The following is a 15,338-nucleotide window of genomic DNA, read 5'->3' as shown; positions in this document are numbered from 1 at the left end:
TTAGTAAAGCAAAACTCAGTATTTAATCTCTCTTAGGTTTAGTTTATTCCTCATTACAAAATGAGCAAATCATTTTTAATAAAGGTAAGCAAAATTATTTCAAAACCTTAAAATATAATGGAAATAAAATGCATTATTATTGTTCTCATAGCATCTTCCCAGTAAAGGCAATTTCTCTCAGCAGTGCAAAAATTCTTTTAAAGTAGTTATGACCTGTAGAATAGTATGTTGCTTAATAGATTCATTTAGATTCATAAATATAGAGATAGGGAACTTCTAGGAAAAATGTTATTCTTTTTTAAAAAAACTCTGATTTATTTCAGATTTACAAAATTGTCATAAATGACTAAACATTAAATGGATTGTATGGAAAGATGAATATACTGATACACAATTGGTACACTATAAATTGGTCCAACCATTCTTTTTTTTTTAACTTGAAGATTTTATTTATTTTGAGTTTTACAATTTTTCCCCAATCTCACTTCCCTCCTCCCTGACCACAGAAGGCAACCTGCTAGTCTCTACAGTGTTTCCATGGTACACATCTATCCAAATTGAACTTGATGAGAGGGAAATCATATCCTCGAGGAAAAAAGATAAAGTATAAGAGATAGCAAGATCAGACAATGAGATATCAGGTTTTTTTTGTTTGTTTATTTTCTAGGGTTTTTCAAGGCAAATGGGGTTAAGTGGCTTGCCCAAGGCCACACAGCTAGGTAATTATTAAAGGTCTGAGACTGGATTTGAACCCAGGTACTCCTGACTTCAAGGCTTGTGCTTTATCCACTGTGCCACCTAGCCGCCCCTAGGTATTTTTTTCTAAATTAAAGGGAATAGTCCTTGAACTTTGTTCAAACTCCACAGTCCTTTCTCTGGATACAGATAGTATTCTCCATTGCAGACAGCCCCAAATTGTCCCTGATTGTTGCACTGATGAAATGACCAAGTCCATCAAGGTTGAACATTGTCCCCATGTTGCTGTTAGGGTGTACAGTGTTTTTCTGGTTCTGCTCATCTCACTCAGCATCAATTTATGCAAATCCTTCCAGGCTTCCCTGAATTCCCATCCCTCCTGGTTTCTAAGAGAACAATAGTGTTCCATGACATACATATACCACAGTTTGTTAAGCCATTCCCCAATTGAAGAACATTTACTTGATTTCCAATTCTTTGCCACCATAAACAGGGCTGCTATGAATATTTTTGTACAAGTGATGTTTTTTACCCTTTTTCATCATCTGTTCAGGGTATAGACTCAGTAATGGTATTGCTGGATCAAAGAGTATGCACATTTTTGTTGCCCTTTGGGCAAACTTCCAAATTGCTCTCCAGAAAGCTTGGATGAATTCACAGCTCCACCAACAATGTAATAGTGTCCCAGATTTCCCACAACCCTTCCAACAATGTTCATTATCCTTTCTGGTCACATTGGTCAGTCTGAGAGGTGTGAAGAGAAGCTTTAATTTGCATTTGAAATAATGTTATTCTATCAATACATGTTGGTACTTTCTCAGCAACCTATAGTCTTAGTTGATGGTGCGTTAAGAAGTTAGACACTTGTCAAGAGCCACACTGCTAGTGTAGGGGTGGAGGGTAAGACTGGAAGGATGTCATATCCTCTTGGTTTCAAGGTTTTTATCTACTATTCCATGCTATCATCACAATTATCATTCATAAACATGCAAAAGCAACAAATTTTCACTTCCCCTTCCACATTTCCTTTGCTTCTCGCTTCCCAACTCTTCTGCCATACTATCCCAAACATCTCATTATTGTTTTGGTTTGTTGTTATTCCACCAAAAAAGAATGACCTTCAGCCACAGCCTTTAGAGTTCTGCTATCCATAGAGTCTGTGAAATCAAACACTTGTCTTTGGGTTGTGATGTAGAGGTAAGAGTAGTTTCATTCTCTGTTACTTCATCAGGAGAATTAGGATCACTAGGTAAAAATATTTAGAGATTTCAATGCAAGGTAAGCACTCAATCTATTATAAGTATCAGAGAAGGAGGAACTAGACCTGCTCTACTATTATTGAAAATTTATTCACATAATTTACATGAGATGATCATAGATTTAAAACTGGATAGTGCCTCAGAGACAATCTAATCTAAAATTCTGGTTTTACAAATGAAGAAACTGAGGCCCCAAAGGGATAAATGACTTGCATAAGGTCATGCAAGCAGTAAGAGACAGAGCTGGGATCCAAGTTCAGTTCTTTTCATTCCAAAAGATATTATTCTTTCTCCTGCACCACAATGCCTTTCATATAAAGTTATAAGATATAGAAAATAATACATGAAAGCTCATATTCTATCACTGGGGATATGATATGTACAGATATATGATTTATCCTGTACTTTTTTTTTAATAATGCAGTGGATTCCTGAAAATTATAGCAAAAGGCAAGTTATTATAAAAACAATCTAAGAATAGGTTATTAGAAAGAAATCACAGCATTCAGTTATGTACAATCAAAAATTTTTAAATATAAGGAACATGAAAAGAATAAAATGAGCTTATGACTAAAGTAAATCTCCTCTCCAGTCTTCAACATACATATATAATCTTATAAAAGATCCTTCTGTTAGCTGGAGCTGTCCAAAACTGGAATGAACTTCCACAAGAAGTAATAAAAATCCCTATCAGAAGAAAATGCTTAATAATCCTCTATTAGAGGATCATGTGGAGAACATGTGGAGGAGGGTCTAGATGAACACTGTCTATAATTCAAAAAATATGAGTAAAGAATAAAAAATACAAGGTACTTTCAAGACAATACCTTGTTTCCATTAGACTCAAATTTTTTTTTAACACAGTATTACTTGGGCATCTGGGCAAAAAGTCCTTAATTATAACCCTCTAAGAAATTAGAAGTTTCCCTAGGAAGAAACAGTTGGTTCCCTGTCCATTCAAACTCCAAGCTCTCTTCTTTGCAATACTACATCCCACTTCAGTTGGGAAACTATGTACTTTTAGGGACTAGTATGTCCTTTACTCAAATAAATCTCTTTCCTAAAATCTATCTAAGAAACTCTGATTTCAGGAATGCTAAAGCTTAGCAACTGCCTTCAGTTTCCAATAAGTTTCTTCTTCTCTGATTTTTTTATCCTTTCCCTAATTTCTGATGTCACACAGAGAGTATAACAAAAAACAATCTAGATTGTTCCTGGGGCACTTAAATGGTCCCCACCCCCAAATTGATCTCACCTTCAGAAGGCATAAGAGGCATTTCTTCAGTGTTTTTAAAGAAGACAGACATCAAGAAGAAGACTGACCTAAAGCTGCCCATTTTATCAGGGGACACCTACTGGAAATTGTTTGGACAACCCAAAATGGAAGTGAAATACAAAATGCCTAATCAGCAATCACACAAATTATTTTATGTTCTTATGAATTTTAAGTAGCATCCTCCCAGTAGTTTGAAACAGTACTTAAAAATTACAGTATCAAATCCCATTTTTAAGGCTGTCAAAAATTCTCTGCTAGTTTTTCTTGTTTAACATTCCTTCTGTGTGTAAGAATAGTTATCTTATGCCTGATTGATAATGTACTTTGAGTATCTTTTTCCCCTACCCCATCCCTTTTGGGAAAATCCTTGACATGAACATAACCTAAGATTTAATTTCTCTGCAAAGCACCTGGGTGAATTGAAGAGACAGAGTATAAAAACCAGAATTCTAACCCCCTTTTTAGGTTTTTTAGGGACTAAAATCCCTCCAAACAGCATATCTTGGTAGAGCAAGGGAAGTATCCATTGTAGTCTTGCTCCTGTGAATCCAATAGTGGTTTTTCAGTGTTAGATATCTATAGACCTCATATACTTGAAAACTATTCTTTCCTCTGCCTTCTCTTTTCCAAGCTAAATAACCCATATCCTTTGAGGAAAAAGTAGAAATTAATATTCTCAAGTCACAATAACTATAGTTCATAGTAGGATGGATAACAATCATGATTTTTTTAAGAAGGATTTTGATTTAAAAGATCATTCATCTTATGAAAATTCTTTTTTCTAGGGGAAAAGCCTGCCTAAAAGTGAATTTAAAATATGCTAGAAGTCAGTGACATTATTTTGACATAGTCATAATTTTTAAAATACTGTACTAAGACTATATTCATTATTGAGGTTTTTTTGAAGTTTTAAAAAATAGGTCACATAATGCCTTTCTCCCTTCTTTTGACAATATTCCATTTTAGTCATTCATTGATTTAATAGGTGAATACCTTCTGTGGGTAGATACTGTGCAGGGCACTTGAGATACAAGAGAAGTGTGACTCTCAAGGAGCTCAGAAGTAAGTGTAAGATGGCATAAGAGGACAATTCTTGCATTAAGAAAACTCACACTGTGTGACCCTATATGTCCTTTCACTTCTCTAAAATTTTGTTCCTTTATCCTTAAATGGAAATAATAAAACTTACACTACCTATTTCTTAGGCTTATTGTGAGGAAAACTCTTTGTGATCATGAGAGTGCTGTGCTATACAAGTATGACATTACTAAATAGCTATAGGTATAATGTGAATGCACAAAAAAAAAGAACATGCTTTCAAGAATTCATGAGAAGATAGTCCTTCTAACTGGAAGAAGAGAGCAAAAAATTCATGGAGGATGTGATATTTGCACTAAACACTAAAACATGAAGAAGAATCAGACAGCTGAATGGAAACAGTATTTTAAGTAGAGGAATGAACAAGAGTTAACACAAAATTTGGAAAAAATGCAGTATGTTTGGATAAGTGAAGAAGTAAATGAAATTGATTGGGTGTAACCTGGAAAGGTTATTTGGGTCCAGAAAAAATGAAATGAATGAATTTGGAGTGTTTTAATAATAACTTACACCTATACAGCAATCTTAAATTTACAAAATGATTTCCCTACCAAAAAAAATAAACTTCTGGAAGATAGATATTTCAAGTATTGTTATCCCTAAATTCAAAGACACAGAAACTAAAGCTCAGAGAGGTGAGTTGTTCAGAGACATCCTGTAAAAGTACTAACTGTGAACCCTCCACTCAACAAACATTTTTAAGTTCATATAACATGGGCAACATGGGCTAGGGATGGGAGATTGAAAAACAAGACTTCATCAGACTTGCTCATGCTAAACAGTCAGCACAAAGAGAAATCAATTCAAAAAATATGGAAGGTAAACACAGAGTAATGTGTGGAGGGAGAGGAGGGCACTAAATATCAAAGGGAAATCCAAAAAGGTTCCTTGCAGGTGGTGGCACTTGAGTGAGCCTTAAAGAAAACTAGTATTTTTGAGAAGCAGATTTGAGTATTCCCAGCAGATACATAGAGGTTATTTTAAAGGTAATTATACTAATACCACATGGCAAAAATTTCTTCAAGATATCAGTATATTCTTTTCCCTTGTTAATGATTTTCTAATGGCTGCTTTGAAGCTCCTCAAACTCAGACCTCCAACTTCTGAACCTCTGCAGACGTTGCCCCCCCAAATCTAGAATGTTCTCCCTTCTTAGTCTGGTCTCTTTTAAATCCCTAGTTTCCCCCAAAGATTAGTTCAAAAACCATCATTTAAGGAAAGTTTTAAATAATTTCCTTGTTTATTTGTTAGTACTCTCTTCTCTTCAAATTATCATTTTACATAATTTTCCATTTACATATTTTAGCCCTTAAGGATAAGTTTCAGAGAGAGAACACAGTTCTCATTTTTCTTTGAATCCTTAGAGCCTAGCACAGGACTTTATACAAAGTAGGTACTTGAGAAATACTTGTTAGACTGGATTCCATTCATTTTTAGAAATGATATTACCAAATCATTCTTTGATTTTCCTAGGCAGCAACAAAGTGAAGGTGAAAAATTGCAAAAACAAATCACTGCTTTCAATTGTGTCTCTTCTAAAAATGACACCAACATCTATCTGAATTCTGAATAATATATATTAAAATTCTATTGAACAACTGCAATAAATTTTATAGGGGAAATTATTATATCAAATCTTTCCTGCTATTGGTTTCAATCAAATCCCAACACAGGCCCTCAAATTTGTGAGGAATATGTTGGACTGCCTGCGATATGTAGTGCTTTTATATAAAAGTTTTTTGCCATCCCCAACTCAGCCCATTGTCAATCTACATCCATTCATGACCACATTCAGTAATGCAAACATCACTAGAAATGAGGGCTCCTATCTAAATGGATATTCCAGAAAACTATCTTAAGTGGAAAAACCTAATAATAAGAAAAATAGCCTTAATACTATATGGGTGGGTATAATTATTCTCTCTGCCTACTCAGAATCCAACTTCTTTATAACTTTGTCTAAGTCCTTTGAAGGTTGCTACAGGTAAAAAATTCATCTTCATATGACCATTTTAATAATGAGCCTTTAACTAAATTGTTCCTTAAACAAGAAGTACACAGTGCACCCCGAGAGCCATCCTAGTAGTCTTCCCTGTTTGATGGGACCTGCCAGACTGAACTCTTCAGAAAGAACCTACAGTGAGGCATCAAAGTAGGATTTTAGTAAGAGAATAATAAACTATGTTCATTATTTTAAAATGTATTATTGAAATATTTCTAGAATACATTACATACTTCCCTGTCTTAATAAATACTACTCTAATCAATGAACTCCCAATGACCCCCAATTACCTCTACAATAAATATTCTTCTTTTTAGCATTTAAAGGCCTTCACAAAATTTCCAATCTACCTCTCCTTCACCATTATATTTTATTTACCTCTATGTACTCTATAGGTTGGCCAAACTACCATTCGTGCTATTCTTCATACATCGTCATCAGATTTCTGACTCTGTTTCTTTGTGCTAGTCATCTCCAAGTCTAAAAATCCACTCTTTCCTCATCTCCATCTCAGAAGTCATTTACTACTGCCCTTCTGAAGGACAAACAGAATGTTTAGTTTGTATTCTGTTTTCTGTATTGGGTATTTTGTTACATTCTGAAGAATGTAAGTTCTTGAAGGCAGGGCCTTTTTTTTGTTTTTGTCTTTGTTTTACTGGCAGGTAGCATGCTGCTCTGCATTGCAGCAAGTGTTTCATAAAAGTTGGCAGTCAGTGGAATTCACAGAGAATATTAAATATAACAGGAATTTTTCCAAAGATAAGATAGGAACACATATAATTCATATTGACACATTTAATTATCAGTGAAAATTATCTTAGAACACTGATGTGGCATGGTACAATAATTCCTTTTATTCACATAATTTTTTTTAAAGTAATGACATTGGTCCTCTTCAAAAGCAAAGGACAAACAACAACAATCTATCACTCTTCTATCTATATGTGTTATATGTCAACATATAAAATGTGTATTATATATTCACACGCACATATGTGTGTGTGGAAAGTTGAGAGGAGAAATTTTCTATGATATTTTGATAATGTAAGCATTTAAATAGCAATGTAATGAGTTATATCCTATAGCTAATTGGAGAAAGCAAGAAATTCAATGATATTAAAATAAGAGCCATTCTACAATAAATCAATGGTTAAAAGACATGAATAGCAAATTTCCCCCAAAATTTCACATCAATAAGAATATGAAAATAAATATTCCTGCATTTATTAGAGAATATGAAAATCAAAACAACTATAAGATTCCACCATTTTCCCAAAGATGACAAAAAATGGAAGATGATAAATGTTATAGATACTGTAGAAGGACAACTAAATGGTGGAATTTGGAACTTCTCTAACTACTCTTAAAAATAATTTGGAACAATATCCAAAAAGTCATCAAATTATTATTACTCTTTGACCCAGTGATACTAAAAGTCATACATATATATATATATATATACATATATATATATATATATAAAACAATAGTTAAAGACAAAGTAAAACAGAGATATATATTTACAAAAATATTTAATGATCCATAAATGGTTATATTATAGGACTAGAAAACATTGTATCTTAGGACTGGAGATCATCAGTTGTCTGAACAAGTTATGGCATATGGGTGTGGTGCAATATTATTGAGCCTTAAGGAATGATAAAAGAAAAAAGAAATGATAAAAAGAGATTCAGAAAAATCAAGAAAGATTTATAGGGACAGATGCAAAGTAAATTGACAGAAGTGGGGAAATAATTTACATGATGACTATGGTAATGTAAAGGAAAACAACTCTGAAATACTTAGTTCTTTGAACAATAGAATAACCAATCATAACTAGAAGACTGATGATAAATCATTCTTCCTTTTTCTTGGTAGAGGGTTACTGGACTGTGGATTTAAAATTAGACATAATAGAAGCATTGGTCTGGAGCCAGGAAGATTTGAATTCAAATTTGACCTCAGTCACTTACGAGCCATGTGACCCTGGGCAAGTCACATAACTTTTGTCCTTTCAGTCTCCTCATCTATAAAATGAAGAAAGTAAGAGTTCCTGGCTCCCAAGGTTGTTGTGAGGATCAAATAAGTTCATATTGTTAAAGCATATAGTATTATTATTTTTTCAAATATAATCTATATGTATATATACTTGGCATAGCTATACTTATTTGTTAAATGAAATGCTTATTGTTTTGGAATAAAAGTAGAGATAATAAAGTGAAAGTCAAAAAAAAGAAAAAAGTTAAAGTAAATTTAAAAAAAATATATACCCAAGACAGAGTAAGGTTCAGAAGGAGATACAGAGTAGCAAGTCAATTTTGCTTCTATAATGTTAAGTTTGTTGTTATTGTTGTTCATGTCTGACTCTATAAGCCCATTTGGGATTTTCTTGGCAAAGATACTGAAGTGGTGTGTTATTTCTTCCTCCAGCTCATATTAAGGATGAAGAAACTGAGGCAAACAGGGTTAAGTATGTCAGATTTAGGAAGATGAGTCTTCCTGACTTGAAACCTGCCTTCTTTAACTTATATTACCTAGCTGCCCTATAAAACATTTATTAATAATATATGCTCATTAATATAAGAATATATACTTAAAAACAATAAAAATAAGTTATATATCATACAGTCAAACTTTCAAATAGAATCCTTTTTTCCATCTCTGTTGTTGCTGGCGTTTGTCAAGTCATAAAAATATTACCCCTAAAATACAAGTTACCAAACTGTACTTTGACAAGGAATTTGGAGCCTAAAAATAGCAGGTAGCTTAGAGTAAGTAAGGAGAGAAAATTAGTTACCCTAAAATTACACAATTATCAATAAATCTGTCTACTCATAGATCAGTTCTGTTTTCTCAAACATACAATTACAGATTTCATGGTAGAAAGGACCTTAAAGCTATTATCTGATCCCCTCATTTTAGAGATGAGTGAGCTGATATCCAAGGTCATTGAGTGAAGTAGCAAAGTTGGGATTCAAGACATGATTTTTGACTTTAAGTTCTATTTTCACCATGGCTACTCTATATTAATCTTGTCTGGGGAAACTTTCTAAAGAGAAGAAATCTAGGTCAACCTCTAAATGAAAAACAACAAGAAATTCAATTCCTCCTCCAAAATTTTCATAAGACCAAGTAATGAAACATCTTAAAAGTATGAAAAGATAATGCAACCTAGATTCTTAAAAACAAATCAGCAAAAACATTGATTCTACTTGTAGAATAGAAATTGTGAGTAGAGTTTGCTAGTAGAGGTCAGGTAGGCAATGCTATGGAGTCAGGAGGACCTGAGTTCAAATCTAGCCTCAGATGCTTGACACTTACCCATTAAGAGTCCTTAGACAAGTCACTTAATTCTGATTGTCTCACATCCAGGGTCATCTCTAGTAATCCTGATGCATATCTGGTCACTGGACCCAGATGACTCTGGAAGAGAAGGTGAGACTGGTGACATAGCACAGCACCCTCACTCAAACCCAAATAATTTGCTTGTCATGGAATCACCTCCCTGTTGTCATGGTCTTCTTTAGGAAGGAAAGACAAAAATCATCATCATAAAGTTTTGTAATTCACAGTGAATGGGTAAGATTAGTGACAACAAAGCTAAATAGTACCTATGACCTGGAAATATAATTCATTTCCTTTACCTTCTTAAGTACAGTGAGTGCCATTAAAGTAGGGGCTCTCCTTGAACTACATAATCAATGTCTAATTTGATTTGGTCAAGAAGCACCCTTACAAGATTCCACTGAGCCAGGTAGGTGATCTGGGGATAGTGCTACACCCAGAGTTAGGAAGACTTGAATTCAAATCAAACCCCATGTGTCAACCTAGACAAGTCACTCAACCCTTATCACCTCAATTTCTTCATCTATAAAATAAGGATAATAATCACATTTGCTAATGAGACAATATTTTTAAAGTCCTCTGCAATATTTAATTGCTATATAAATGCTACCTATTATTGTGAAATCCATGTGAAAACCAGATTCAAAACTCCCATTCACCATACCAAGTTATATAACTGCTTTCTGAACTTCTCTTTCACAATCATCCCTTTTTTTCTTTATTCATAGCTACTACCATCACTAACACCTAGCTGATGCCTTCATTTCTTACATGGACTATTGCAGTAACCTCATAACCAGTTTCTCTACTTCTCACCTTTCTCCCTCTCCAATTTCATCCATTCAGCTGCCAAAAGAATCATTCCAAAGAACAAGTACTTACAAAATGTCACATCTTACTGAAGAATCTTCAATAGCTAGCTATTGCCTAAAGGATACAATATAGACTGCTTAGAAATACTTAGAACCTCAAGAAATATGCCCCTAACCTTTATTTCAGACTTACTGAATCCTATATTCTTTACCTATTTTGTTCCAGACAAATTAATCCATTTGCCGTACCTCAAACTCAGAATTCCATCTTCTACTTCTCTGTCTTTGTAGAAGCTACTTTCTGGAATTCATTCCCTTTGTACCTCTATCTCCTGGAATCCTTATCCTCAATCCAACTTAGGTGTCTTGTTGTCTTTTTGTTGCTATCCTTCATGCTGAACAAGGACCAACATGACATCACAATTATTGGAGGCAAGGTACAGTGTATCCAGTGGTGTCTTATCAGACCAATATGATCTTGGAAGGGCCTACCACAGGTTATGTACAAATATCCCATATAAATATAAGAAAGGGAGAATTTCTAAATTTGCACATCTAATATTTATTTTGAAGTATTAATAATTCTGCTTTGCTTGTAGATCATAGCACCTTCTTTGATATGGACATTCCATGATGGTTGGTACTGTACCAATGTCCCCCATATCTCACAATCAGTGTAAAAGTTCTTCTGAGAGGCCTTGAGAGTGTCCTTGTCCTCAGGCACCATAGCTTAATCAAATCTTTTCCAAGATCACACAACTATTAGCAAGCTCTTCTTATATCCCCTAGTATTATGTCATGTCCTTGAGGGCAGGATCTGTTCATCTTGATTTTGTATTTCTAGTTCCTCACACAGAATCCTACACAGTGCCTTTTACAAGCATTTTTACAAGACTCCTTTGAATTGGACTAAATTACTTTTTCTACATGCAATATAAAAACAAAGTAATGCATATTTTCTCTATTTTCTACTTTTCTACAATATGCTGCTGCCTTAGCATACGCTATTAGATGATTACAGAATGACTTTAGAGGAGGTTAGTTTCATTTTTCCCCCCCCAGAAAGACTTGGCCTAAGGTCCCTTTACAAGTAAGGTGTTATGAATTGTTGTGGTTATGTCATGTATTTTTAATATGATCAAATAAATTAAAATTACATTTCTCAAAGCTAAAGCCAAAAATGTGATCTCCCACAATTTTAAAATATTGCACTTTGGCAATGTCTCCTGAACTTCAAATATTTATCTTAAAGGCAATCTTTCATTTCTTAGATACTCAGGGCCAAGCTTTTCTTTTTGGCCAACAACTAAACCCTTTCATGCCCCTGAGTGGTCACACACTTTTAAAAGAAACAAGCTTAAATGGAAATGTGAGGAAAACATAGAGATCACATGGTGAAACTGGAGAAAGAAAGAGCATCTAAATATATCATCCATTCTCAAGAAGTTACTGATTTTGGATCCACTGAAATTGAAACATTCTAATAGAATTCTAATTTACCAAAGAGAAGTCATATCAGATGAAAAAGTTTGATAAAAATCAGCAAATATTTCTCACAGAGATCCTAATGAAATTTGTGGTTCTAAACAGAGCAATACAATGAAAAAAACATTGGATTTTGAGTCAGAGGTCCCGGGTTCAAATCTTGTTTTTGATGCTTACCTATATTATCATCAGTAAGTCCCCTCATCTCTCTGGTTTCAGTTTCATCATCTGTATAAATGATCTATGACCTATGATTCTATGTCCTGGTTCCATCCAACACTCTCTCTAAGAAAAATGCACATGGTAGAAATCTAGTCCTCAATGTGAACTCTGATACTAAGGATGTGCATGAAGTAGCCTAATGCACAAAGATACTAGTGAACAATGGACTCATGTGATCAAATAAAATTTAGAGAGAACTTACATATCTATAATATTAAAAATTATTCTTAACAGTTAAATATCAATATGAACCATTTTCAAAAGAACAAATACAATCCTCACCTGAAAAAATCATTCACTACCACAAATAGCTAGAATAATGCAAATGAAAACAACCCTGGCATGTTACCTCATACGATCAAATTGATCAAGATTGAAAAAATGGGAAAAGTCATTGCTGGAGAGGCTACTGGAAGATCAATTTGCAAATTTATTGCTACTATAATTATATTTAATATCTTGATTTTCAAATTTCTAATTATATAGAAAGGTAATTAAATAGCATATATACCTCTTGAACTAGAAAATAAACTCTTTGGATTATATTCCAAGATCGTGGTTAACAACGAAGAGAGTCCCATATGAACAACAATCTTTATATTAGCATTGCTTTTAATAACTATATTTTGGAAATATAAGGGGTTCAATAAGAAAATATCTGAACTAATTCTGCTATAGAAATGCAATGCAATATTACTATGTCTTACATAAGACTATAAAGAATCAGGGAACCATGAGAAGTCCTTTTTGAAGTGATGCAAAGTTTAGAAAGCAGAATCAAAAGGACAATGTGGATGGTGATTGTACAAGAAAAATGCAATTGATATTGAGAGGCAATAAAATTCAGATCAAATAAATAAAGGATATTTTTTTAATGTGCTTAGTTAAAAACGTATCTTTTCTTTTATCTAAGATTTGATTTACACATCTCCACTTTCTAATAAGATCTGAGGGGAAAGTAACATATGATATCACTTGTCAAGTTGTTTCCACACTATTAGGTTGTTTTGCTTGACTTTCAAAGATTGTACTGTTCAACAGAGGGATGGAGGAAAGATTGTTTGAGTATTGATTGTAAAGTTTTAATGTGTCAGAGCCTCTCTCTCTGTCTTTGTCTCTGTATCTGTCTGTATCTCTGCTTGCCTCTTTCTCTCTCTCTCTCTCTTTCTCTCTCTCTCTCTCTCTCTCTCTCTCTCTCTCTCTCTCTCTCTCTCTCTCTCTCTCTCTCCTGAAGTATAATTTCATTTCTACCAAAACTGATTGTCACTTTGTCTGTATCTTTTTGAATTAGAAAACAGGTCAGTCTTCATTTCCCTCTCAACTATGCTTCTGACTTTCTGCTCTCCCACACATTGCCTCAGCAGCAGTGGCACCCTAGAAACTCCTTCAAGGCTTAGAATTTCTTGATCACGGAACATTCATCCTGCCCTTGACATCTTATCCTGGTACATTCCTCTACCATGACAGTGACCAATTTCCTATTGGTGAATTCTTCCTGGTTCCTCAATTTTGTAGAGCAACCATAGCTAATCAACTTTCATTCCTTTTAGGCTGTACTTCTAACAGTGCAGACTTCAATATCATGCTATCCCACTTCAACTCCAAGTTTTTAACTTTCTTTTGTCAGTCTTTCTCCATTTGAATATAAAGGCCGAGATTATCTCTTTTTTTTTGCTTCTATTTGTATCCCTAATACCTTGCACAGTTCTACACACGTAGTATGTACTTATTAATTGCTTGCTTGATGTCTCCCAGAATAGATTGACAATTGATCTGTTATTTATTTCTCTAAGAGAACTAACAGGAAAATGCAGAGATTATTTGACTTGCCCATGATGACAAACAGAATGCATCAGAGACAGAATCTGAACCTAGTTCTTTCAGATTTAAAGGCTGGTCACCATTAGACTCTCTTCTATGCTGTTTCTCTAGAAATTTAATAATAGAAACGTCTGCCTATCAAAAATAAATAAAGTAATATAGGTAAATTCTGACCAGAATAGCATTCAAAGAGATTATTACTTCTATTATTCTGGACTCTGTTAAGACTGCAATGGGTTTTCTTTAAACAGTCATGTCACACTGCTGAACTCATAGTCACCTGAAATGCTGAAGTCTCCTAGCAATTGAAGCTAAATCTCCCATATCTTATATAATTGGCATTTAATGTGAATGCAAATTTCAATTAAATTGAATCTTTTTTAAATTTGATATCATATTTCATAGGAATAACTAGTTCAGAATTGTCATTAATCAGGAACTTGATTGACTAGATTATTATTCTAAATCAACTAGATGAAATTTACAGCAATAAATATAAAGTTTTATTCATGGGTTCCACTGTACAAGTACAGGATCGGGAAAAACGTAGCTTAATATGAGGTCAAGTGGAAAAAACTTTTGAAAGTTGATCACATATCTGATAGCAAAAGAATGTGAATTTAGGCATTATAAATAAAATGTCTGAAACAAAGGAAATAACAATGTCAGTCAGATGTAGACCAATTACATCTCTAATACTGTTTCAGGTATAGGCATAACAGTTTAAGAGGAATCTTGACAAGGTAAGAGCAACCTGAAAGAGAAGTAGGTTGAAAACCATATCAAAAGGTTATAGAAACCAATTTCCACATTGGACTGGGAAATAAACAGGAAACCTGTCAGTTCTAAGATTTCTACAATGAATCAATGACTCTCAATAAATTCACCTCAGTTTTGTCTTTCTCTTTCAGATGAAAGAGAAGACCAGGGGTTCTTAATCTGGGGTCTATGAGTTGGTTATGTATATGTATACATATGTATGCATGCATATATAGATAGTTAATAGATAATTATATTTCAATGAATTTGTTTCTTTTATAATGCAATATATTTTCTGCATTTAAAAAAATTCTGATAAAGAGTCTGTCTTTATCAGGCTGCCAAAGAGATTCACAAAACAGAAAAGGTTAGAACCCTTATCTAAGCTATAGATTCTTTTTTTCATTTCCCAATTCACCACAGAATTTCAAAATTGTAAATTTTCTCAGGTTTAATCACAATTTTCTAAAAAGGAGCATTTAAAATAAATAATATTTAGGAATAATACCTAGCCTACCTTCCTGTTCACTTATTGTTTTTCCAATAAATGGTGAACATAGATT

The sequence above is a fragment of the Macrotis lagotis genome, chromosome 1 (genome assembly GCF_037893015.1).
Source record: "Macrotis lagotis isolate mMagLag1 chromosome 1, bilby.v1.9.chrom.fasta, whole genome shotgun sequence".
NCBI lineage: Eukaryota > Metazoa > Chordata > Mammalia > Peramelemorphia > Peramelidae > Macrotis > Macrotis lagotis.
Note: the sequence above shows the minus strand (reverse complement) of the source record.